We start from the raw sequence: 27474 nt of genomic DNA, 5'->3' as shown, positions 1-27474 counted from the left end.
CAAAAAATTACACTGCAATAAGGATATGTCGGTATCAAATTTTCCTGTTGTGATTAATTGCTCATGATTTTATCACGGTATACGGTATAATCACGCTACTGAAATTTAGTTAAATTTGGTCATTAAATAATACAGTTGCAACATTAGATTTTATTAAATATTGGAATACCTTAGATTAATGAATGTTCAGAAGAATTTTTCCATTAACATTTAATGTTAACTAATGAATTACCTAATGTAAAGCATAAATTAACAAAGAATCAAAACACTTTCAAACAATATCTTGGGCATGTTGTAGTCCAGATTAAAATGAAATTAAGTCTAAATACTTCAGTATTTGGCACTGTGATGATCATCATAGCGAACACACAATTATTATTAAATAAATATTATAAATATTATAATAATTATTTAAATATGTTTTAGAAAGTAGCACAGCTGCTTGCTTTATGGGGTTTCCAGGGTAAGGGCTGCAGTAACGTTTAGAAGAAGCCTATTATTAAAATAATAATTCAAATATCGCATGGCATTGCGATATACATATCCTGACATGTACATTTGCGATGTTTCGAAAATTATGCATCATGCAGCCCTATGCCTCAGTACAAGTAGAACATGAACCCATGGCATCTCCTCTTCTTTACTACTATTCTATGAAATAAACATGAATGGAGATTAAAAGGTAAATTATGAGATACAGTTGTAGGGCTTTCGATTTCGATTTTGGCCTCCAACAATTATGAAAATACAAAAATCAAGATAAAACAATTATTGCGCCCAATTCCACCCCCTTTTCAAGCACGGCACTTTCGTTCCTCCATAAAAGCCCAATTTCACTTGCAAATCAGTAAAATCATGTAACGTAACTTTTGCAAAAATAGGTCATGCTTGATATATAGAAGTATATTTATTCATGTTTTTAAACCGTGAAAGCGAACTTGCGCTGCTCCTAAGGGAGATATATGCACTCAAAGAAGGAACAGAACAAGGACAAGTATAGTTATCTTCTAGCCCAAGGTGCATGCCTAAATGGTCAAGTACATGCAAAAATGTGTCAAAATGCAGTGCTTAGTGATTATTCACGTATACCTTCGTCCATCACATAATAAATGAACGTAAAGAGTTGAGAATGAAAATATGCGTGTAACGGTAAATTGGATCCGTGCTGCTCTTAAAGTGACAGCGGGCTATTTTCCTTACGCGACTTGCTGCTTAATATTAATCAAACAATAAAATACTAATTCAAAAATCACTGCTCTTGAATGAAGGACTTTTGTATCTCTAATAAGAAAACTAAAGAATCTAATTCTTACAGTGAAGATTATGCGGTTTTATTTTACATTTCATTACTCATTTCTGTAGTAGGCTGTAAACTGCTTGAGACTTGCATAAAAAACATTAAAGCACATAAGTGGTCCGTAGGTGTGACCAAAATAAAAAATGCACTGCAAAAATAAGTTGACAGTGACAGTGCATTTGCATGCCGACATAGTTGACAGCTGTTAATGCACAATTACCATTTTATATTTACCACTATATAAGATTTCTATTCAATGTGAAAACATATCTAGGCTATCCTATGCAGTTTTCAAAGCACAATGTAAAACTGTGACATTCATTCACTGAAGCACTTTAATCAGCGACAGCACTAAATCCGGAAGCGAGTATACTTGTCGACAACCAAAATAAAAGCCTGCTGATTTTAAGTTTGAATATGATGAAAACATTTACTTTTCTTTCTTTTTTTTGACGTTTTTATCCAAAGCGACTTACAATTGGGGAACACATTAAGCGATTCTTCTTAAAGAGGCAAACAAAGAAATAAGTATTAAATATTAGCATTTTATTTTTAAGTTTACTATAAAATAATTTTATTTGTATTTAATACTAGGCCTGCCTCTTAATTCTAAGTAGTATTATTGCTCATTATTATGTAGTTTATCATTTTATTTAAAAACCTAAAGAAAGTGCAATAATATTATAACTATTAATACATTTTTTATAGTTCTATTTAATGGGTCACGCTATATGCAGTGTGAGGACCAAACCAAATCTTCAGATTCTTTTATGAGAACCAGGCTGAAAAAAATTATGTGCACCCGTTTATAATAGTACTAATGTACCAATAAAATTCAACAGTGGGCAGAAATAGCCATTGCTATGTAACATTGATTGGTTACTACCACTTAAGGTTAAGGTGTTGGCAATAATGTGTTAACATTCAAAAGAAAGGCCTTTTAATATGCCTGTTAGTGTAGCAACATCCTTTAGCATGACAATATTCCCATTATCACAGCCTATCATGCCACACTGCTACAACCAAACAGCGTAAAGCACATATCTGCCATTTCAAGTCATCATACGTTATGATTTCTATAGTCATAGAGGAAGATAAAGTTAAATACAGACTAAAATTGCCAGAGTTGACTACTTTAAATATACCAATGCTGCCTCTGCAAAGCACTCAATCCATGCTTGTTACATAAGCAACAGACGCAAGGATGCTTGTTTGGAACAATAACAGCAAAAGCTAAAGAAATCCCTAAAACCTTACTGCCTTCAAGAGAGATCTGAAGCGTGAACACACGTTAAACAGAAGAGAGTGGGCTGGGGTGTGTGAAATTCCCCAGACTCTGAAGTTGAAGCTCTGATTCAGGGATGAACGGAACTGAAGTGGCACTGATTGATGCAACAACACGGGCAAAGTATGCAGACCAGTGTCAAAAAAAGAGAGCTAGTAACAGTGTCAGCATAGCCAGAGAGTAATGCTCAACAGTTCAGATGGTACATTAGGCCAAGAGTAAACAAACTCAAAGTAGAAGCCCAGAGAGTTATTCCACATTTAACCTTGCTCAGATTCACAACTTGTAAATAACAGGAGATTGGTACAGCAGCTTCTGCAGACATAATCTTCTCAAGTTAGCTCTCCTCTATCAACAGGTCCGAGCAATGGCTCACAGTTATTGGTTCAGAGAGGGGTTTCTGGACCTATTGTAGATAGTGACGCAGAAGTCAGGTCAGGGCCTCAAGATAATGGAAGTTGATGAGCGGGGCAAACTAAAGGTGTCAGGAGTGTGTGGCCCTGCAGTCACATTTCAGAGGACTGTCTTCTGCATGGCTCTTGTGTCACATCCAATCCCCTCCCATTAGGCGTCCACTGCACCACCCACCACCACACTTCACTATCCCCCAGTTTCTCATTTTCTCTTCATCAGGTGGATATGCATGAACTAAGGCTAGCCAGAATTACAGTCGAGTTAACGCAGGGGAAAATTAGTCTGGCAGTGGAAAGGAAGTTCCGAAAGTGTGCACGCGCGTATGTGTGCGTTGAACCAAAGTCTACCTGAAAGGAGTGACTGCTTCTCTCTACCACAAAAGCAGACTGCTAAACAGGGACAAACAGTGACCGTTCTGGACCAAATGAATCTATGATTTCATACACTTGCATCACTGAGGAACAGTGTTAAAATCCAAGTATAGAATATGGTTAGACCTTTAGTCAAGGTATGTCAGGTATTGACTGTACAGTACTAAAGTAATGGAGATCAATTAGGCAAAGTCAATGCTTGGCTATACAAAAATATGTGAATTTATGGAAAAGTGTGAATTTTTTTTTTTATTTAGTTGGTTGGTTAGTTAGACAGCGGGATCCATGACTTAATGGTTACCACTCATGCCATAAAGCGATAGATTACCCAAAAATGTATATTACCCCATTATTTACATCCTCAAACCAGTATAAGATTTTTTTTTAGACAAATACATTGTCATATTGAAAGAAGATATTGTCATATTGAGTTATATTGAAAAACGTCCCGACTCTTCCAAGATATATAAAGGCAGTGAATAGGGTGATATTTTGGGGTGAACTGTCCCTTTTTACACAGAGCAATGGGCTGAAATGAGCAACAAGTTCAAATCCGGTTCAGGATATTTGCCATTCCCATTAACACCAATGTACTGCCATTTACTTTGTTAAATAAAAACCAACCCTAGTAATTAAATTTTCTGAAGAATCTTGACTTGTGCTTGCCCACAACTGTAGAGTGTTATAGGTGATTGCTCTGCATTTGCTAAAGCAATCTAAATGTTTTTTGTGTGGTTGCTATGTGGTTGTTTACAGCCCAGTCTGAAATGGTGCTTTTCTACTGCATGGTACGGCACGGTTCACTTTTGGGGGTTTTTCCACTGGGTACAGTACCTGGTAAATTTTTTCAGTACCACCTCGGCTGAGGTTCCAAGTAGAGATGTTCCGATACCCTTTTTCTCTTCCCGATACCGATTCCAATACCTGGGCTCAGGGTATCGGCCGATACCGGGTACTGATCCGATACCTGGGTGTGTATCTGTATATACAGCTGTATATACTACTAGCCCTGTGTAAATTGCTAGAATTATTTTATGGTGTGCTTCAGACTTATCCCTTGATAAAACATGAACAAATGCACGGTGAACTACTGTATTTATTAGAGTATTTTTATTATCTGACATGAATTTGACAGTAATATTTATTTTAAGCGAAAAAGAACTTCAAATGCAGCCAAAAAAATCTAACACCGCAAACTAAAAAAGGTATTTTAGTTTTACAATATAACTGTATAAAAAACTGCAACAAATTGGTCTAGGAATATAAAACAATTCTATATTAATCAGATAATCTCTTTACAACAAAACAAGTAAAAAACAAGCAACCGTCTAGGCATAATTATTATTATTAATAGAGACGTATTATTATTACTACATAGAGACGTAGCTAAATCTACTGTAGGCTACAACAGTAGCTTAATATATTGACAATTTACTCGCCATGAAGATCTTTGAGTGTCTGTGTTTATGATATGACAGTTTTCTCAAATGAAACGGTAAATTCTCATGAAGTGACGGTTTATGCGTTCGTGTCTTCATATAGTGACACACGGCAGAGACTACAAAACAGCGAGCTCCCGCGCATCTGCGCCCGTCACCCACAGAGATGTAGAATTTTCAGGAGTAATATTTAAATAGTATTTTGCAGTTTAATATTCACAGACACTAGTATATATTTGGCTACAGTTTGGAGCCCAGCGCTAAGACTAACACAGATGTGACTGAACGCAGCTGCGGGTACCGTATATACCGATTTTGTGTAGCTTGTCAGTGAACTACGGCTCAGAGTGGCATTTACATTTACTGGTAGTGAGTATTATGTGCTCAGAGCGTAGAGGGGAAATTATTGCTGCCCACTAGACAAACCTGTTGCGAAATGTGGTGCCAGGGATGGAAATTACCCGCCACCAGCCAAATGGTTTCCCAATTTGGTTTCCCAACAAGGTCCATTGCTCAACACAAAATCAAATTGCTGAATGCATAAACTGTATTTTCCTGTGCTCAAGGAAACCCTGTGTATGGTGTTTGAGGTCATTTGTGAATTACCATAGACTTATAGTCTAAATACAACAATTTGAACAATTTTATTACACTTGTATACAAAATGCTCTCTCTTTGAAATACACTTGTGTACAAAACAAGAGTGTGACATATTAGGTGCACTACCACCAGTGGCAGTGCACTATGGCACGGTGCCTGTCACAGCCCTAACCAAACCTCCCATAGGCAACACAATAACAGCACAGAGATAGGAAGCATCCTTTCATATTGGCAAGGGCCCCGAGACAAAAATGGAGGTCAAAAGTACATGCCATCATGAAATGTAAATGAACATTACGAAAGTTCAATTATTCACAGTTTCTCTGACAATCATACAGTATCTGCGAGACTGTAGTTGTACTTCGCTGGAAAGCATTCTTGACGAACTAAAACGGTCCTAGAAAAATCCAAATTAAATATAAGGCCAATCCGCATCGCATCGAGTTAAAAACATCTCAACTTTTCAGAATCCCGCAAGCGCACCGCGGGTAATGTGACAAGAAACAACCAATCAGCTTCATCCTTTCCAGTACCAACGTTGAAAGCTCAGCCAAGATGAAGGAACAGCGGATCATAGCTGTATATCCATTTATCCTTTGCTGAAATTTACGCGTCTTCATTGAGAGAGCAGATCATGGTTACTTAGCAACGGCAGACGCCTCAGGAGCGCAAGAGCCTGAAGGCTTTTGGAAAAAAATCAGAAAGCGGTGCGCCTAGCGTTTTCCACGCGTTTTTAGGCGCGATATGTGAACGGCCCCTTAAAGAGCACCAAAACTGTATTTATTGTTTGAATTTTTTTATGAATTTGGAATAATTTTAAAGCTGATACTTTGTAAATTAAAAAGTAACAAAGCACAAAGCTTTTTGCGATTAATGGACGGCAAGTGCACTTCAAATAATGAAGTTCATGCATTAACAGAACACAGCATGGACTAAGATCTTGTTAAGAAGAAGCCTTATGATTATAAACGAGAACTGTTAACGATATTGCCAATATCCACACAGATGACAGCTTTACCTGTTGTTAGGGCTGTGCAAAAAAATCGAATGCGATTTTCATGTGCATCTCATCAGTAAAGATGCTCCTGTGATTAGAAGTATATCAAGGGTTGCCTTGGTAAAATTTGCCTTTTAGGGGCTAAATATCACATTATTTGTATTGGAGCTTCAAACCGCGGACATGAAAAACAATCGCAGACTTGGCAACACTGGTTCAGGTGGAGCGGCAGTTTCTACACAGAGCCGTAGTCTACCGACAACTAACACAAAATCGTTTTCAAAATCGACAAAGAATCGCCTGCGATTTTAACATCGATTTCGTGTAGATTGTCAGTGAATTACGGCTCGGTGTAATAAATGTCAACCAGTGTTGCCAAGTCTGTGGTTGTTTTTCATGTCCGCGGGTCGAAGCGACACCAATACAAATAACGTGATATTTGGCACCTAAAATGCGAATTTTACCAAGGCAACCCTGCTAAAAAACTTATATTGTAACCCCGGGAAGCAATTTTTATCGGGGAACCTCCTGGAAGCGCGATTGGACTGGTTTTGGACTAGTTTTGAGAAGCAACTGGGCAGGATTTGTTGTGAAAACCTGGCAACCCTGATCTGAACGCATGTGCTGGAGATATACTTCTAATTTCAGGAGCGTCTTTTCTGATGAGATGTGCATGAAAATCGCATTCGATTTTTTGCACAGCCCTACCTGTTGTAGTTGGTTCAAGTTATGAACGAAATAGACGCTGTTTTTCTGCACTCTCTTCAAGTCTCCATTTCTCTCTCGTGCATGTTTATCAGGTGTGTCAGCGCTGCTGCACGGCAGATGAGGACTGTTTAAAACTCTTTTTCCCACTAAAACTTCAATGCGCATTCTCTAAATGCGCGAACATAACAAAAGATGTGAATGCAAAACAATCAGGAAAAAAGGCCTTACATGTAATTTTTTAAGAGATAGCATGTAAATACATAGGCCTAGTCGCCAGTGGCGACCTCAGCAAAACCTTCATTCACATTTTAATATTTATGGTCGCAAATGCGACCGTTTTAGTCGCAGTTTGGAAAAGTTTTTTTATTAGTGTATTCTGCTTATTTTCATATAAAATACGGCATGCAGTTGCATCAAACAATCGTAAACATCATTCAATGTAAATTGTGATCATTGTAATTAATAACAGCAATTACAATTTCAAGGGAATAAACAACAATTATAATTTTTGCGCAGCCCTAACTATATATAATGACATTATATAACAAAGTGGAGATAAGTTTAGAAAGCATGATGCTTGCACTGTCAGAAAGCCAGTCTATCAATCAAGTCCGAATCAAGACGCAACCCCTTGGGTTGGTTTTACCCATAGGCGCTCACCCAGATGTTATTAACCATGTTATAGCTCAGTGTGTATCAATCTCCATGTCCATTTCTTATAGAAGCTGTCAATATGCTTTTTTTTTTTTTATACAGTTTTTGAAACTGATCGGGAGACATGTCAATTATTTGTTGGATTTTAACTAATCATTAGGCTAAGAATGTCAAAATACATGGTTATTTTGTAGAACTGAATAAAAAAAATAAAGTAAAGCTACGTGTTACGACTGCACGATTATGACAAAAATTATAATTGTCAGTTATTCCCTTGAAATTGCAATTGCGATTATTAATTACGATTATTACGATTTACATTAAGTGTTTATACCATTGTTTGACAACTGCATGCCATAAATTTATATGAAAATAAACAAGCTGTAAACACTCCAACTGGAAAAACCTTTAGCCTTTTTCTATAGTATTAAGCTTGAGACTGTCCCATAGACTGCCATGTAAATAAAAGTGTCAAGGTCCATAAAAGGTATGAAAAGTCGTCGTCAGAATACTCCATCTGCCATCAGATGTGCAATCTGGGTTATATTAAGCGACTGGAACACATTTTGTAAGTGAAAAAAAAAATAAAAATAACGACTTTATTCAATAATTACTTTGTCAACCGTCAACACATTATAACAACTACGTCTGATGGCAGAAAGAAAAAAAATTGCACGACACTAAAATAAGGACTGGGCTGAGGAGAGCCGATACCAATCAGTAAAAAAAAAAATAATAAAAAAAAAAAAAGAGAGAGAGAAAGAGAAAGCAAACGACCATGAGCCATTCTGGGCAGACCCTGTACAGAAACCACTCCACCACCAACCCCCCACCCCAAAAAAACTATCCAAAAAAACTAAAATAATATAAAAAACATTAATCATGAAACAGTTGTTGCTTTAAATAGCTTTCAAATTTAGTCAAGTGACTCAAACGATCAGGTAAAAGTGCACTAAAAGTGCAAGATACAAAAGTCATACAAGAGACATGGACAGTAAGTAATACTATAATTATTCTGTCCTTATCAGTGAAACCATGCAAACTGGGTCCATAAGGTGCACCATACATTGCATTTGTGTAATTGACAGCACATAAACAACTGATTTCTACATTAAAGGATATTTTGCAACTCTTTGTTCCTGCCACTGAAAACCACAAAAGCAGTTGAACTAAAAATGAAGGCCCATGCACAGTGAAAACGAAGTGGGAGTTTGGCATTGGAAGAACACGTGGATTCTATTATGTGCACTGGGCGGTGCGTTCAACAGTGTTAGCAATACACAAATACTATATAGTGCCTGCTGACAAAAACCTGCTCCTGAAAAAAAAAAGTCATCTCAAGCACTACAAAAGCTTCTGTAATCAGTACATAGTAGATGGAATGGGAAGAATTAGAATTTGCTTTTATCAACTCATTCTATCCTCTTTATGAAAAATCAACTAACATCTACATCTTCACTAATAAAAACATAAAAAGGGGTATGTTATGCCAGGCTATATATTGTGTTAAGTTGTTTAAACAGAGAGGCTAATATCACCGTCTTTTCCTATTCATTAAATGCTTTGAAGCTATATGACAGCTTTGTGCAAGAAAAAGGCCAAAAACTTATTCACTGAAAACCCTGAAATCTCAGCCAATGCAAACAAGTGTGACAAATGCTGTTCATTGTCAGTGACATCCAACCTGAACCCCTTTCACACTGCGATTCCAGAAAATACACTGGTAATGTGTCCTGGCAATTGTTCCCGGGTCACTAGATTTTGCACTTTCACATTGCCAGTGATTACCCGGGATATGTGTGTGCGTTCACTCACAACCCGTAAAGATCCCGTAACGACACGTGACATCAGGATGTGATGTGTAATGTATGAGTCGAAAACGTTAGACACATTAACTTTCACTTAAGCTGGCGAATGATCTCAGCTTCAGCGCGGAAAGTGAGGAACTAACTGATCTCTGCTTCATTACAGTTTGCACAAATTCTTCGCGAATGTTGATCTGCCTTCAAAACACCCGGTAAGAAAGTCACGCGATTACGCGCGTCATCACTATGACACCCTTTACAGCATTAGTTCTGGCTTTTGTTCACACAGCGCTCAGTCCGGGACTGGACCCGGCAATGTTACTAGGTCCCCGACCCAGGATCAATCCTGGAATCAATCCCGGGCAATTTTCCGGGTCCAACATGCAGTGTGAAAGGGGCTCTGGCATGTTGTGCCTCGAGGTGTTTTTATCGCATTTTTAAATCTTGACAATCTGAGTTACTACCCAAAACAGCAGTATATACATTCTACTAATCACTGCTTTTGTCTCCTATAGGAAAAGGGGGAAAAAGCAACACTCAAGCCTGTTTCACACTGCAAGCATATAAATTTGGTTTTAGAGGTTGGTCAGTTATAAACTTGGATTTTCTAAAGTCTTGAAAGTTTGATAACTGCTCCTATCATGTCATTTCAGTCACTTAAATATAGAACGCGCTGTTTATACAATTACAAAAAAAATTATTTTTATTTTTTTATACATACTTTTACCCATAGGCGTTCACCCAGATGTTATTAACCATGTTATAGCTCAGTGTGTATCAACCTCCATGTCCATTTCTTATAGAAGCTGTCAATATGCTTTTTTTTTTTTTTTTTTTTTTAAACAGTTTTTGAAACTGATCGGGAGACATGTCAATTATTTGTTGGATTTTAACTAATCATTAGGCTAAGAATGTCAAAATACATGGTTATTTTGTAGAACTGAATTAAAAAAAAAAGTAAAGCTAAGCGTTAGGACTGCACGATTATGACAAAAATTATAATTGTCGGTTATTCCCTTGAAATTGCAATTGCGATTATTAATTACGATTATTACGATTTACATTAAGTGTTTATACCATTGTTTGACAACTGCATGCCATAACTTTATATGAAAATAAACAAGCTGTAAACACTCCAACTGGAAAAACCTTTAGCCTTTTTCTATAGTATTAAGCTTGAGACTGTCCCATAGACTGCCATGTAAATAAAAGTGTCAAGGTCCATAAAAGGTATGAAGTCGTCGTCAGAATACTCCATCTGCCATCAGATGTGCAATCTGGGTTATATTAAGCGACGGGAACACATTTTGTAAGTGAAAAAAAATAAATAAATAACGACTTTATTCTATATTTACTTTGTCAACCGTCTCCTCTGTGTCACTCCGTATCACCGTGCTGCATATGCTCTTCTGTGTCCTCTGCGGAACACAAAGATGAGCCGTTTTTTTTCAAATCAAAGCTAAATAAACATAGAAAGTGCTTCCTTGTGGCGCAGATGACACAGAAAAAGTGTGCTGTGAAAAGTGTGCATCAAAAGTGTGCTGTCACTTTAATTGAGCATCAACAGCGCAGCAAAAATAGACTCCATGCCGAAATCCCCACTTCATTGCTGCTCAAGCACTGCTCCTGCTGCCAGTGTGAATGCACTCAATTAATTAAAATACATTTAAAATGCACACCAAAAAATAAAAATAAAATATGTACTGCTCATGCGCCACTCACGCTTGCAGTGTGAAACCAGCGTCAAGGGTGGAAAAAGTTAATTTTGGGGTGAACTATTTCTTTAAATGTAAAATACAGGCTGAAACTGAGCGCTCAAGTCTGAAGCTCACCCAAAGTCTGTTAAGACAGCAGATGGGCACAGCAAAATGCTGCTATTGAAAAACACTCCCATGAAACTACAAACTGGTTTTGTGTGATGTTGCACCAGGAAGTCACAACTATTTGGGTTCAAAACAATCTGTGTTCATTTTTGCAACCCAGCAGCAAAGAAGAGAGAAAGGCCCTCAAGGTTTAGGATGACAACCTTACCAAACCTGTCCCAACAAGCAGCAGTGGAAAATCAATCACCACAAAACAAAAACAGGCAGCATTTTTTTAAAGGATGAGTTTACGTTTAGAATGAAAATTCTGTCATCATTAACTCACCCTCCACTTGTTCCAAACCTGTATGAGTTCATTTATTCTGTTGAACACAACAGAATATATTTAAAAAAAATAATAATAATAATAATTGTATCCAGACAGTTGATGGGCACCATTGTCTTCCATAGTAGGAAAAAAATGGTGCCCATCAGGGGTGGCACGGTTTAACTTTTTCATGGTTTGGTTTGTTTCATGGTTTTAGAGTCACGGTTTCGGTTAGGGCTGCAACAAACGATTATTTTGATTATTGATATTGATCGTTCATTATTTCACTGATTAATCAATAGAATTTGATTGATTATTCAGCTCTTGCAATTAGTTAAAATACTGTTATACATACATAAAAGATACTCTAATCACTTCAGCTTTGGGAAATAATATTATGTAATTACAATTCTTATACAATTTATTTATTTAAACAAATAAATATATTTGACACAAAATGAGATGACAGAGAAACCTTCTTATTTACCATTTAATTACTTTATGAAAATTAACTGAATGACACCTCATTCTGCCTAACATCTCCTTTCGTAAGTATATAATATGGATAAGAAACAAAATAAAGGTAAGTGATTAGATGTTTTATTTTTGGATAAAAATTTTATTCACAATATACACTACCAGTCAAACATTTTTGAACAATAACATTGTTTTTAAAGAAGTATCTTCATCAAGCCTGCATGTATTTGATCCAAAGTACAGCAAAAACAGTAAAAATGTTCACGATTTTTTACCATTTAAAATAACTTTTTTTTTTGAATATAATTTAACATTTAATTTATTCCTGTGATTTCAAGGCTGAATTTTTTTACATCATTACTCCAGTCACATGATCCTTCAGAAATCACTCTAATTTACTGATTTGCTGCTTCGAAAAACATTTATTATTATTATTGTTGTTGAAAACAGCTAAATATATTATTTTTCAGGTTTCTTTGATGAATAGAAAGTTCAGAATATCAGCATTTATCTGAATTTCTACAATAAAATAAATTGAGATTTATAGGCTACATCATCTGCTGAATAAATAAGCTTTCCACTGATGTGTGGTTTATTAAGATCTGACAATATTTGGCCAAGATACAACTATTTGAAAATCTGCAATCTGAGTGCAAAAAATAAAAAAATAAAATAAAAATAAAAAATGTAAAAATAAAAATACTGAGAAAATCACCTTTAAAAGATGTCCAAATGAATTCTTGGCAATGCATATTACTAATCAAAAATTCAGTTTTGATATATTTAGGGTAGGGAATTTACAAAATATCTTCATGGAACATGATTTTTACTTAATATCCTAATGATTTTTGGCATAAAAGAAAAATCTATTTTGACCCATACAATGTTTTTTTGGCTATTGCTTAGCAACTTAAGACTGGTTTTGTGGTCCAAGGTCACATATAAGAGAATTATTACATTTTTGATAGAATTATATTCAAGGATTTTTTTTTTCTTCTTTAATAGACATTCGTACTTTAAATGTCTCTTTCAGTGACCATTTCAAAGGTGCCGACAGACAGACTACGGACAGTCTGTGTGAAAGTAATGTAAAAAGCTGAGTAGGGGAAATGAGTGCAGTGGTCAATGTAGGGTGCTAAAGCTTTTGTGCGATGCACGAGGCACCAGGTCTGCCGAAAACAAAGAGGTGTCAGAGCCCCTCTCTTTGGTCTTTGGTTAGGTATGCTTTCAGTCACGCACAGCCCCCCCCCTTCCTGTCCCTGCATTTCAATGTAAATAGACCAATTGAATGGTTGCAGCTGCCCCATCAAAAGGACAGTGCTGCTAAAGGGCCCAGTCATTGAGATTCAGCCGAGCCACGCTTCCCCACCCCCATACATCACAAGAGTCGTCGAGCGGCAGCCAGCAACCCGCAGGAAGAGCTTTTCAATTTAGAAAATGCCCCCATGTAAACCTGAGCAAATGAGATCCTAAAAGCAGTGATAGTGAATGAAATTAGTGGTTCTATCATATGCCAGAGAGATAATGACTGATTAAAGAGAACTCTAAATGCAATTGAGAAAACCATTTCTATATAAAAAAAAAAAGATTTAACAGAATAGATCTGATTCAACATCTCTAGGGCCCTATGATTTCCGTGATGCGAAAAACGCGGATGGAATTAACAGTTTAACGCGAAATGTCACGGAATTTGTCACATTTTGAATTAACCAAAAGTATGTCATTACACTTAAATCAAACCGAGATATGGACAAGTATCTGTAGATATTAATCCACAAAAAAATCAATTTAAATATGAATCCTGCATGTTCTGCATGTGCCCGTTAATGAATGGCACAAATTTGTGGTTTCAAATACTACACACACACTAGCACATGTGACACTCGCAGTGTTTTCAGCATCTGCCATCTCACTAAATGAGGACACAAAACAAAAGAACAACATCTCCAGAACTGCACTGAAAGTTGCTACATGAACATTTGACCGTTTGATTTGAGTAAAACTAAAATCATATCACATACACAGAACTGTAAAAGTATTCACGGCAACCCGTTATATTAAATGTAGGGCTGCTCCGATCAAAATCGGCTGAGAAGATGCGCAAATAAACCCTGAAAATGAATGTGGATTTGCGCATCTTCTCGGTTAACAACGGCTCTGTGTAGTAACAGCTGCTCTATGTGAAATCACGTACCTGAGGGAATTTACAGCTGATTAGAGTAAATCCACTTTATTTGCCAAAAAATAAAGTTGGCCTAATTTTCAAAAATTAAAAGATAAATTAAATTAATATTTTATGCCTTCATTTGATATCAGAAAAATGTAAATACACAACAAAGAATTTGAGAGGAAAAAAACTGCTACTTAAAAAAATGAAATGTAGTTGTTTTATGCATACAAATAATTAGACATGTTAAAAAAGAATTTGGTAACAATGAAAAATATGGTGAGAAAAATTTCATAAGGCCCTATACATGTAATTTTTGTTAAACTTTTAATTAAATTGCTCTGAAAATATATTTTATGATTTTAATTAGAAAGGCTTTTTGATTAATAAACTTTAATTTAAGGAATTTAGGAAAAAATAAAACAAATTACATAGGACCCTACATCTCTGCAGCTGAAGACCAGTATCTGTTGAGCTCCTTTCACACTGCACGTTGGACCCGGCATAATGCCGGAACACTGCAGGATCGCCTTCTGTGTGAAAGCAAACATGTCCCGGGATTGATGAACCCGGATCGGGGACCTAGTAACATTGCCGGGTTCAACCCGGGACGAGCGCTATGAATGTTGTTTACAGTACAAACTTTACTACAAATTACAGTAGGTGGCACTAAAGCCTGTACACTAAAGCACTAAAGTACAGTACGATTCGGGAAGGTACACTCTGATCCGGCTTGCATTTCCAAGGCCATCCGTACCCTTACTTGATAGGTGTGGTGTACGCTGGAAAGCAGCGATCAATGTCATCCTCACATGAAGAAGAATGCGCAACACTGTCTGCATGTGTGTTTGAAAATATATAATTCTAAATTACACTTATGTTTGTGCACACGGATGTAAACAAGCCCAACATGCATGAGCAGCATGGAGGAACGAGTGAAGGAGTAACTTCACCCCCCTTGTAGCACACGCAAGTGTCGACACTCTAGCTCCACCCTTTAGGTACCAGACTACTGTGCTAGGTAAGGTCCCAAAAAGGTGCTATGGTACGGTTTGCTATGTTGGTACCATTGACGACTTCTGACAATGGAAACAGAAATTCCATTATATGGACACACAGAGATAGATTCTTTTTCTACAAATCTGTTTTGTCTTTCATAGAAGAAAACACCATATACATCTGGGACTGCATGATTAAAATTAGAAGAAAAAATATATTTTTTTGAGTGGAGTATGCCTTTAAAATCATTTCAAGAGTAACACTAAGTTTTTGTAACTTAAAGGGATAATTTCTAGCAAGATATGTGAACAGAGAGCACAGCTATTTAAACATTATCCCCCTGTTCTTGTTCACATCATGCATGTTCAATGAATAGAAATCAATACATTTTACAGAGGTATACGATGTCACTTGTCTGTGTTTGAAGACATTGCGCAGCGCTTGTGGATGAATGTTCCGAAGTGAGGTAAACTTCAACAGATTTCCCCTGCTTAGGGAGTAGGGAGCAATGAACACTGTGTAGGGAACATGTCAATGGGAACACAGTATAGCACGGAGCTCACTTCTAATGAGCTGATTATCTGAATCAGGTGTGTTGACAGAGAGACATGCAAAATGTGCAGAGCGTCATCAGTTTGAGATCAGTTGTATGAGATCAGCTGATCAATCATACCAAAGCAGCATTATCAGCCGATTGTGATCGGTAGCCGAACAACCAGAGCACCCCTAATTCTGAGGATGATCACTTTATTGACTGGCACACTGCACAATTAAATGTAAACCATGAAGTCAGATGCCCTTATAAAAACTAACTTTAATGTTTGCTCTTCACAGAAAAGTTGTCAATGTCAAGCCTGACATCAGCCAGATGGTCCTTCAGAGGTCAGCTCTTTTTACTGTAAACCAGGTGTATATAGGTGCATTCATGTCCCTGTAGAACTCATAATTACAACCTATAAACTGGGAATTTTCTGAGAGCTCGTACTTGTACCACATGACCAGTGTACCTCACTGCTGCAGATTCATTTAGGTGTTGATAGTGTTGCAGAGAAACCAGAGATGCGCGCTCATAATGGAAGCGACGCGGTCGCGACGCGCCCGTTTTTCCAGGCGCGTCCGCACTGCATCGAGTTAAAAACATCTCAACTTTTCAGAGAGCCGCAAGCGCAACGCGGGTGCGATTTTTAGAGCTGCAAATCCATTTTTTGCTTCTTTTTTTTTGCTGAAATGTCTGCCTCTTCATGGAGAGAGCACGTCATGGTTGCTTAGCAAAGGCAGACGCGCTTCTGCCCGAGCGCTTTGGAAAGAAGGAGAAAGCGGTGCGCCTAGCGTTTTCCACGCGTTTCTAGGCGCGATATGTGAACGGCCCCTAAGACTTTTATTTGTGCAGATTCTCCAGTACAATGTTGTTTGCAAATGTTTAGTCGTAACAAACGAGTCGTCATTTTAACAGTTAACATTTGAAGCTTTACAAACACGTTCTGTGATCAGTTTGTCGTTTACCAGTTCATAATTCAGTCTTGCAGCCTAATTATGACTGAATGAGAGAGGTAAATGTTTAAAGATATTTGAAATGCACTTCTCTTTTTCACACAGCAGTTTTTTGTGTGTCCAATTTTTTTTTCTGGACAACCTTCTGATGGATTTTACTTTAAATTGTGAGTTCCATTCAGGTTTCATGCCATTGGCACTTTATTCGAAGGATTGTATAGAATTTCACAGCATAAGCTATAAAGCTGTTTCCCAGTAAATAATAAAATGCAGTGTACTGCAATTTTATTCTGTTTCATCCTCCTCCTTCGTGAAAATATGTTCTGAAAGATTCCTTAAGCTTTGTTCGGGATGTTAAACTACTTTAGGAGCTCTAAGGACTGCCATGGTGAAAACATTATTTGAAATCTACTTGTGAAGTTTGCTGGAGTATGGGTCAGTGTTTTGATTACAGAAGAGTTCGACAAAGGATTACTGACACATAATAAAACAAATCCAGGTATATTTTTGATGAGGATATGACAATGCAAAATGGTTAAAATCTCTTAAAAATCTATGCTGAATGATAAAGACCCTTTATTAATAATTTACTTGGGGGAAAAATGGGCAAAACTAAAATATAAGTACAAACTGATTAATCGATTAATCGTAAAAATAATCGATAGATTAATCGATTATCAAAATAATCGTTAGTTGCAGCCCTAATTTATTGAGCACTGACTTGAACCATCTCTCGAATCTTAATTTTGTGCACTGTACAAAAATGAAAGTCAATCATTTACATAAAAGTTTGAGCATTTATCAAGCAGAGTTTTTCAAGTTTGTTGGAACATAAATGTAAACTTAAATATACATTTAAATAAAATAAATACAATTTTACAAATAAAAATCAATTAAACCGAAAAATATAAAAAATAAACTATATAAAAAATAAATAATAGTAGTGCTGCAAACACACTAGCAACCAGCAACATGTGTTTGGTATAAATGACACTAAACATCTAAAGTGCATTTTAATTTCAAACTTACATCGCAGTCTGTTCATTATTAAAATAAAGTACAGTCAACCAAACATATACAAGGTTACACTGGTCAGTTTAAATAGACCGTAGTATACCAGTCCACTCTGCTGTTATGCCACGCACTAATAAACATGGATATCAGCTGATGCAGATATAAAAAAAAAATTACAAATATCCTCTAATAGAAATGCATAATTCTAGGGCTGGATGATTAATCGAAGAGTAATCGAAACCGAAACTCAGAACCTCTAACCGACATAATTTTCCCGTGTCAGTTATTTCGGTTTTTTAATCCTCTTAATACTTCCCCCTTAAAAGCATACTAGCGCGTGTGTAGCCAAATGACTCTGCCCCGTCCAGTCAGTGGCATAAAAGCAAAACACGGAGGTGAACGGCGGTTCAACACATAGTGATGGCACGCGAGCGGTGAGCCTTGCGTCTTCACTAAACTTTGTCAGTTGTATTTGTTTTATGGTTTGGACATTCAAGCGATTAGACGATCGGATGTGTATTATTATATCGAGCTCCCATGTTCGCGCAGCTGCATTGTGGCACGAACACTCATAAAAACAGTAGCTGTGAAGATCGCGCGCACAGAGGAACGCAAAAACTAGTTTTCAGTGCTGTTCTGTGATTTATTACTAAAGTAGCTTAGAATCTCAAAACTTATAGCATATTTTTCTACTTTTCAAGAAACTAGGCAATTTACAACCCACAGCTTCACAATAATATAGAGACAGTATGACGAATTCACACACGCAATCACTCGTACTGGTACTTGTGCCAATTTATCTTTATCTGATCTTTAATTATCTCTTACACCGAGCAATAATCTATAAGAAATGTTATGAACATAGAAAAAATAACTGCTGATAGTGAGCTTTGATGTCAGATCGTGCTTTCAGGCCATCCTTAAAAATATTCTCATTTGCCGTAACCCGACCGACCCTGTCAATTAAGGACCGACTCAATTTTTTATTTTTTTTGCTTTTAGTCCGACCGACTTTGCCGATTGCAAATTTGCGTTAAGACCGACCAATTTTTTTTACTCTTCAAACTACTAATGCAAAAAGGAATAAAATAATATTAATTATATTTAAGTATTGTAAATATATACATTTTCTAGGCCTACATACAAACGAAGTCTCTCTTCCTTAATTAAAAAAAACCTGTGACATCTATAACGGATGTAACACTATAAGCCCTTTCACACATACAGACTTTTCCGGAAAATTACCGGTAAATTGCCGTAAAGAGATCATGTGTGAACAGGATCATTTAAAAATACCAGTAAATTCATTCTGGCAATTTACCGGTAGGAGAAGTTTAACATTACCAGTAAATTGCCGGAATTCTGCTGTGTGTGAACGCAGAAGGAAAATTACTGGTATGAGCACGTACGAGTTCAGAACGCAGTGACGTAAGATGTCTACTCCGGGCCAATCATAACAATGTGACGCATTCATGCACTGTTTAAGAAAATAAAATAAATGTCATCAAACTGAAGCGACAGTGAAATTAAAGTGCTTCTCCATATTCGGGCGGATGAAGACATTAGTCGTCATCTGAGAGAAACGGTTAGTGATCCAGTAACGTAGGGCTGGGCAAAAAATCGATTTAATCGATTTATCGATTTTGTAGTTTAAAACGATTTTTATTTTGGAAACTCAAGTTTTTTGCCACAATAGTTTTTTCGGACTTTTCCACGTTTCGTCCTTGTGCGTTTCCGTAGCGCGATATGAGCCAGCCCCCGCCCCGCGTAATCATAGAGACAGTAAAAGAAGTGCGTAACACAGTCAAAACAACATGGCAGCGTGTAGCACTAGCAGAGAATTACTTCCAAAGAAAGGCACAGGTAATTCCGTAATTTGGAACTGGTTTGGTTTTGATGCAGCAGACAAAACACAGACGAAGCCTTGCTGCAAAATATGTTTCAAGGCTGTTGCTACTGGAAGCAGTAGGGCTGTGACGGTGGCTGATTTTTACCACCGCGGTAGTCATGGACCAACAACCGCCGGTGGCGCGGTGTTTGAAAAAAAAAAAAAAATTATATATATATTAGTGTCAAAATTTGCTCGTTAACCAAGGCGATAATTTTTTTCCAGTTTAACTTATTCAAATTATTTTACGTAGGGGCGGGGATGGCCACCCACTCACAACTGCTGCTTCTGTCACTTTTTCTCATGACAAGAAGTGAATTTATTCAGTCGCAGACTCGCAGAATGACTGAACAGGAAACGTTTCAGACACGCGCTCCACTTCACTTTATTATCAGGTGCAAGTTAAGCGAGCGCGGACGGTCCTGTGCTCAAAGGCGGTGCGTGCATCCTTTGTGCATATCCTTTCATATCAAACTGCGAAATAAACTATATGCAAGCAGTGTCGTGGTCAGTTAATTCATGGAATTACCAAAAAAGGTGATTAAAGCTGACTTAAACTGTGCATGCATGTGATATATTTTATATATATTATATACAGGATATATTTATATGCACGTCTAGAAATCAGCCCAGCACTGTCTCACTCATCTAACACATCCTATTTAAATCGTCAGTTCGTGTTTATTTGAGCACTTCTGTCAGTGAACGCCGCCTGCAAAACACTAAAATACATATCAAAGAAATAATGTTTATTTAGGCTACAAGAAAGTAGCCTAAATAAGAAAGTTAAATACACCCTGTCTAACGGACGCGAGCAATGCAGCGCAACAAAATACTCATTATAATCAGTGATGCTACACTGGATGCAGCACAACACGACATGATAAATCCCCGTCCGGTCTGTGATGTAGGCTACTGACACAGAGTTCAAATGTCCTGTATAGATACTAGACAGACTAAACCTGTCGCAACGCGGTTGTTGCGTCTGGTTTACTTTTCCGCCACCAAGCAAGCTCAGTAACTCCTCATCTGCACGTGCTCTCTTTGAAATAGGAATCGTTGCCATATTTCTTGTTACCATCTTTTATTTATTGCTGTCTCGTTTGTATTTGGCCAGTTTGGAGAAAGCCTCACCAAACCTTACCAGCCAGCTTTTGCGATCACGAGAACTTGTGCAAACGCTGATGGGTGACATGAATGCAGATGACTCCAGATCGGTGAGGTGGTATTTGCTTTCCCAACAAGATCCATCGCCCAACACTAAATTAATTTGTTGAATGTATAAACTGTATTTTCCCGCGCTCAAATCTGCCAATCTAAAGGAAACGCTGTGTTTGAGGTAATTTGTTAATTACCATAGACTTAGAATTTGCAACTATTACAGTTATTACACTTATATACAAAACTTTGTATTATGTTTGTGACGTCACGTGCACTACCGCCGGTGGCAGTAGACAACCGCGGTAGCAACCGACCACCGCGGTGACGCGGTTGTCATGGCAACCGTCACAGCCCTAGGAAGCAGTAGTACAACAAATCTTTTCCAGCACCTGAGGAATAAACATCGCGAAGAATGGGAGAAGTGCAGCCAGCTCCGTAGCGAAAACGGCTCCTCTAGCACACCTGCTAACGTTAAAAAGCAAACTACACTTCCTGAGAGCTTTACAAACTGTGTGCCTTATGATAAGAACGGAGCGCGATGGAAAGCGATTACAGAGGCGATCACGTTTTATATTGCCACAGACATGCTGCCAATTTATTCTGTTGTTATAGATAAAAGTTTACATTTGTTCACGTGTTTTGTTGTTATAGATAAAAGTTTACATTTGTTCACTCTTTGAGCAGGCTATATGTCTGCCACAGGCATGTTTCATTTTTTATATTCACACTATACTGAGAAGAGTTTATTTTTTTAATTGTAATGTTATATGTTACAAAATTTGTAATTATCTGATTTCTTGAACAGAAAATTTAAGCTACTGTGAAGTTGTTGCACTTTTGCTTAAACCTGGGTTAAAGCTTGAAATTGTTGAATGACAGAGCCTCATTTACTTTTTGTTTTGGGATTCTACACATTTTAACTCTTGAGGACAATCATAGCAATAAAGTTGCACTTTTGACACTATATCTGATGTCTGCAGTCATTTTTAAGTGCATTGAAAAAAAAATCGAAAATCGAATCGAAACTCGAATTTTTCTTTAAAAATCGAAGATTTTTTTTTAGGCAAAATCGCCCAGCCTACAATAACGTATGATAAAATAACTTAACTGTCTCCGAGAGCAATGCATTCACAGGACAAAGTCAGGTCATCAACAAACTGAAAACATTGCGTCTTAATACATCACACATCACAAACTAAGTAGTAGTGGAAGTATTTCTTGTTCCTATTATGACTTTTGTCAATCTATTTGGGGGTCCTGCTACTCCACAAATCCTGTAGCTCTGAACCAGTGGATCTCAACCCGTGGCACGTCATGAAATCACAAGCGGCCCACCATGCCGAACACAATTAATAATAATAAATAAAAAAAACTTTACGTTTTACAACTTATTTTAGTTTTTACATAGGTAAAAACACATAGGGTACAAACGAAAAGTCAGAGCAGTGGAGAAGAGAAGAGTGCTGGACATTCGCCATCAACTTTCGGTTTGCCCATCAACTCACTTGAGGATGTTCAGCCCGTCTTTTTTCCCAATTCTCCCAAAACAGCTTATACTACCGTTTCAGCTATTAAAATAGTTCAGTTTTGTATGTTTGGAGCAGTTTTTGATCATTAAGCAGGCCTATAAGTTTTGTTTTTAAAGCGGCCAGCACAGAGAGAGAGAGTTTACATAGTTACATTTACATTGTTGATCTGTTTCTTCTAGGGCTGCACAATTAATCGAATTTCAAATCGCGATTACGTTTATGGATGCCACAATGACGTAATTGGTGTAAGCGGCAATTAACCCTCTGGAGTCTAAGGGTATTTTTGGGGCCTGGAGAAGTTTTGTCATGCCTTGACATTTGTGCTTTTTTCAGTTTCTTATAAATATCTAAAAGGGTAAAGACTAATCTCACTGTAATCAGCACAAACTTGGCTGTAATAATATGTGAAATGCATGTATGTACATGATTGTGTTTTTGAGAAAAAAAATATTATGCGTGGTTAGTGAAAAACTAAAAATGTTAAAACGCTTGAATAAGGCAAAAAAACACATAAAGAACAATGGTTCCCGGGATTTTTGAGAACTGGAGCTTGTAGCCTAGAATTTTTCTTTCTAAATGATGTGAAAATCATCTTGTTTACTCACTCACAGAAAACAATATATTGATTTAAATTTTCTAAGACACTTTTTGTTGGTAAAAGTCATATGCGAGTAGGCGTCAACTACCATGAATATCATTGTGATTTACACCTGAGAAGACAAAGGGTCGCATAATGAGCTGCATAATGAGCCTTTCAGTCATCTGTGCCACTGTGAGTGAGGAGTTACAAGAGAGAATGTGAGAACAAAATAAATCTATATAATTTTATGTTTGTAGTTTATTAAGAATATATTTAATTATCCCACAACATAATTTAATATCCACTTGGGGGAGCAGTTAAACAGTTTATTAGAAACAATCAAAGCTGACTTTCAAACAAATTGTTTGGCATGCTTACTCCAGTCACACAATCCTTCAGAAATCCTTTTAACAATCTTATTTTCTACAAAAAAAAAAAAAAACGTTTGTTGTTATTATTATCATCATTATTATTAATGTTGAAAAGAGCTGAGAATATTTTTCTGGGTTTTTAGGGGGAATAAATGGAAAGAAAAGCATTGTTTTTACATTTGTTACAGTTATCTATTTGTTACATTTATATTATTTACATCAAGCTTTCGAAGGGTATAGTGTTGTATATTGTTATTGAAACTTCATAATGTTTCACTTGATTATACATTTAGTCAGGAATTATAATTTGGAAAAAGTCTAACTAGTAAAACGTTTACACGTTATGTGAAAACTAGTACAAGTATATAAATAAATAAAAAGAGACTTACTCATGTTTATGATCTCTGCTGAATAAAGTGCTTCATTCTTTTTTTCTGAGGAAATCCATTTCTCAAATCCTCAACCACATCACATCTTTTTGGGGTGAATTATGTGTTATTCCTCTCATCGCGAAGCAAACAGTAAAATAAAAAAAACTTGAACAGTCTCGCTGCTTTTTCTTCTGTTATGGGCGTATTCAAGCTGCGCGCTTCAGTTTGAATCTGAATAGCGCGTTCGGCGCAGGGGCGTGGTCACATTAGATATAATGAGGGGAGACATGAAAAACAGACATCGCGTTGTTTTCATATGGATTACTTTATCACAGAATATCGGTTTTCGGCGGCACTTGTTTAGTTTAAAAATAGACATGTCAAGCTTTCTATAGATATCTCTCTCATGTATTTTCGTTGAGTATTCACGGAGTTACAGTTCATTTAAATGACGTGTTTGTAAAAGAAGATCAGCGCAGACAAAGGCTGCAGACAGCACACCTTGTTTGTTATCTTTATTTTATAAGTGCACAAAGTTTTGTTGTTATTATGTCTGTATGCAAAAAAAAGTAGACCCTTTACAGATTCGATTGATGTATTGCTCTTATCTGTACGATTAAAACTGAAAGTGTAATTTAAGTTCTTTTTGGGGTTATCAGGAGAAAATGACTCAAAACGCGTATCCGCGTTAATCGACTTGATAGGGTTAATCGTTCAAAGTCCACTTATGTTACTCTGCATGCTTAAGATGCTTTTTTTTCTTTCTACATGATATTTTAAGTGTTTTTCCCATTATTTTAATTTTAGTATAAAATATATATTACCATATTCATATTTTACTTTTTTATAATTTAAAAGAAACCAATCCAATGTATAGTTGACATTCGAGGCTCAATACTATAGAAAAGTACTAAAAGTTTTTCCAGTTCAAGTGTTTTCAGCTTATTTATTTTCATATTAAAATAGGGCATGCAGTTGCATAAAACAATGGTAAAAACATCATTCAAATGTAAATTTTGATTAATAATAAATATAATAATTCATTTGAATAATTAATAAATCAAATTACAATTTCAGGGAAATAATCGAAACTTAAGATTATTGCCCTAATCATGCAGCCCTAGTTTCTTCCTCTGTTCGGATGCAGCTGACAAGACAGACTCCAGTAAAAACCCTTGGTGTTGGCCAAGAAAGTCCACAGCTAAACCCATTGCGGGAATCGTCTTGGAAGAAAGTTTAGTAATGGATGAACTGACCAATCTCAGAACTTCTGTGCACTTTTTTTTTTCCAGACTGATTTATGCCCTGCACCTGGACTACCCCAAGTTAGGGCTGTGCAATTAATCGCATACGATTGGCATGCACATCTCCTCTGTAAAGCCGGTTACATGATTAGTAGTAAATCTCCATCACCTGATTTTAGATGGAGCGGCATTTACTTCACAGAGACGTAGTTCACTGACAATAAGGTCCAATTGTCAGTCCTCAAAAGGAGAGTGGACAAGCAGAAGTCCACAGATTGTGATCAACTCCGAGAACTAATAAAGCAAGAATGGACTGCCATCAGTCAAGATTCAGCTAATATCCAACATGCCAGAGCGAATTGAAGAGGTTATGAAGAACAAGGGTCAACACTGTAAATATTAACTCATAATGTTTTGCCAAGTAAAGCCTTTAAAACGTATATGCTTATCATTGTTTTTCAGTTTACCATAGAAACATGTGGGAAAAAAATAAATAATCTACAAATACTGAAGCAGCAACCTGTGCAAAACAAAATTTGTGTCACTGCCAAAACTTTTGGACACTACTGTATAAATAAAGAACTTGTACTATATAACATTTACAGGAAAGGAAATATTTTGTTGAATTATGAAGTCAAAATATGATACAGCAGAACCGTAGACTATGACCATACTATCACGCTTATACACAGGTCTAAGAGATGAGATTTCGAAAGATCAAAAGAAACCACTGAGTGATAATATACAGCGAGAAGAAATGCAGCAAAGAAGAGAGCAGGGCAGAAAGAAGAGTCTCCTTTGATGTGTGAGAGTTGGGGAGAAATGTTATCAAACGCACTGCAGTGGTAGCACAACCTGTGCCCAAGAAAAGAGGCATCAGGCTGAGAAAACCTTCAAAGTGCCCCTTCCCAAATGTTTGCCATTCAGCATTGTGTGCATTTGTACATTTATGTGTTGCCATAGGTAGAGAGAGATTAAAAGGGGTTTATATGGCATCTGGCTGTCCAAAAAGTATTGAAGGGCCTACATTTACACCGCAGGAGAGAAGTGAAACGTGAGAGAGGAGAGGAGGCGTTCCTGTTTACAGACACTAACGCTATGCAATGAGGAAGGGGAAGGCCAAAGGAAACCAGCACACAATAATGTCATGCGAGTACTGGCTCACACTACTACAGTACACTGACAGCATTTCCAACAGAGGGGAAATAAAAGTACATCAATACTCTTTGAGTAGGGCTGCAAAAAAAAACTAACATTTTAACTAAATGAATATTTTGGCATTCAACATTAATTCTGCTTCCTTTCTGTTGCACTCTGACTGTATGATGAACATGCTGGTCTCACTGGCAATCAGTGAAGTTTAACAGAGACTCGCTAGTAGTCAGGATGAATTTTCCTGCAGAATGGTAATTCTACCATTTATAGAAAAGACAGAACTCCCAAATTTAAGTTTTTCCCTACGGGGAAACATGCATTAAATCGATTAAACAACAGGGAAAGCCACAATAGTTTTATGCAGCACTGTTATGTTTTGGGCCTCTTGAATTGTGCACTTTTCCCACAAAAGTTCACTCTGTGACCTCCACTATTTTACAACAATACTTTTCTCTTAACATGTTGTTATTCACAGCCGTGAAAAGACATGATATGAGGAGGTTTTCCATGCACAGTTTGATTAAATTTCTAAAAGGAATTTGTTATTTTCATTATTATAAATAGGGGTGCTCCGATTGATCTACCGATCACTATCTGCTGATAATCACGTTGGGGTGATTGATCGGCAATCTCTAAAAGGCCGATCTAAGAAAAAAATGATCTCAAGCTGATGACGCTGCCATGAGAGGTTTGGCACGACATGCAGCGGCACTGTCTCAGTCTCTGTCCGCTGCGGGTGAAATAAATAATGCTGAAGGTGAGGTATTCACCTTCATATTTTTTCATTATAAGGGATGATGTGATTTCAAATTTTCCTTACTCTTTTAAGTGTTACAAGCTCTTGGTGCATGAAGAAGATCTGTAAAGTTGCAAAGCCTAAAGTATCAAATCCAAAGAGATATTCTTTATCAAAGTTAAGACTCTGCCACATCCCCCGAAACGACTCAAACATGCCCCCACATCTCTACGTCACTATGTGGAAATATTTGCATAATCCCGCCCAAATGTTCACGCAAAGAAAGGAGGCTTGGTTTCAGTAACCACAGTTAGTGTTGAAGCAGACATGTCAGCGAGATGCTGTGTGTTTCTAGGCGAAAGCAAAAGCACTTTATTTGGTCTTTAGAAAGTAGATGCATTTAGGAATCTTTAAGATTACTTACAACAGAACAGCAACACATTTTATGGACTACCGTTTCGTGAACCTAGGGGGGGGGGGTAATTCTGATTTTGCTATGACAATCTGGCATTGCAGGAGCAGCATTTACTACAGAGCCGAAGTTCATCGAGAAGCTACGCAAACAGCTGTCATTATCACAAATGATTTCTT

At 37.0% G+C, this 27474-nt stretch overlaps 1 protein-coding gene across 1 annotated transcript in view; it reads right to left on the bottom strand.

Moving 5' to 3' along the window:
• LOC132109694 (ankyrin repeat domain-containing protein 11-like) overlaps positions 1–27474 on the bottom strand; it is a 166460-nt gene that overhangs the window by 136102 nt on the left and 2884 nt on the right. The gene's annotated exons all lie outside the window — the stretch shown is intronic.

This window comes from Carassius carassius, chromosome 2, assembly GCF_963082965.1.
Source record: "Carassius carassius chromosome 2, fCarCar2.1, whole genome shotgun sequence".
NCBI classification, from domain to species: domain Eukaryota; kingdom Metazoa; phylum Chordata; class Actinopteri; order Cypriniformes; family Cyprinidae; genus Carassius; species Carassius carassius.
Note: the sequence above shows the minus strand (reverse complement) of the source record. Positions and strands in the feature narration are given on the sequence as shown.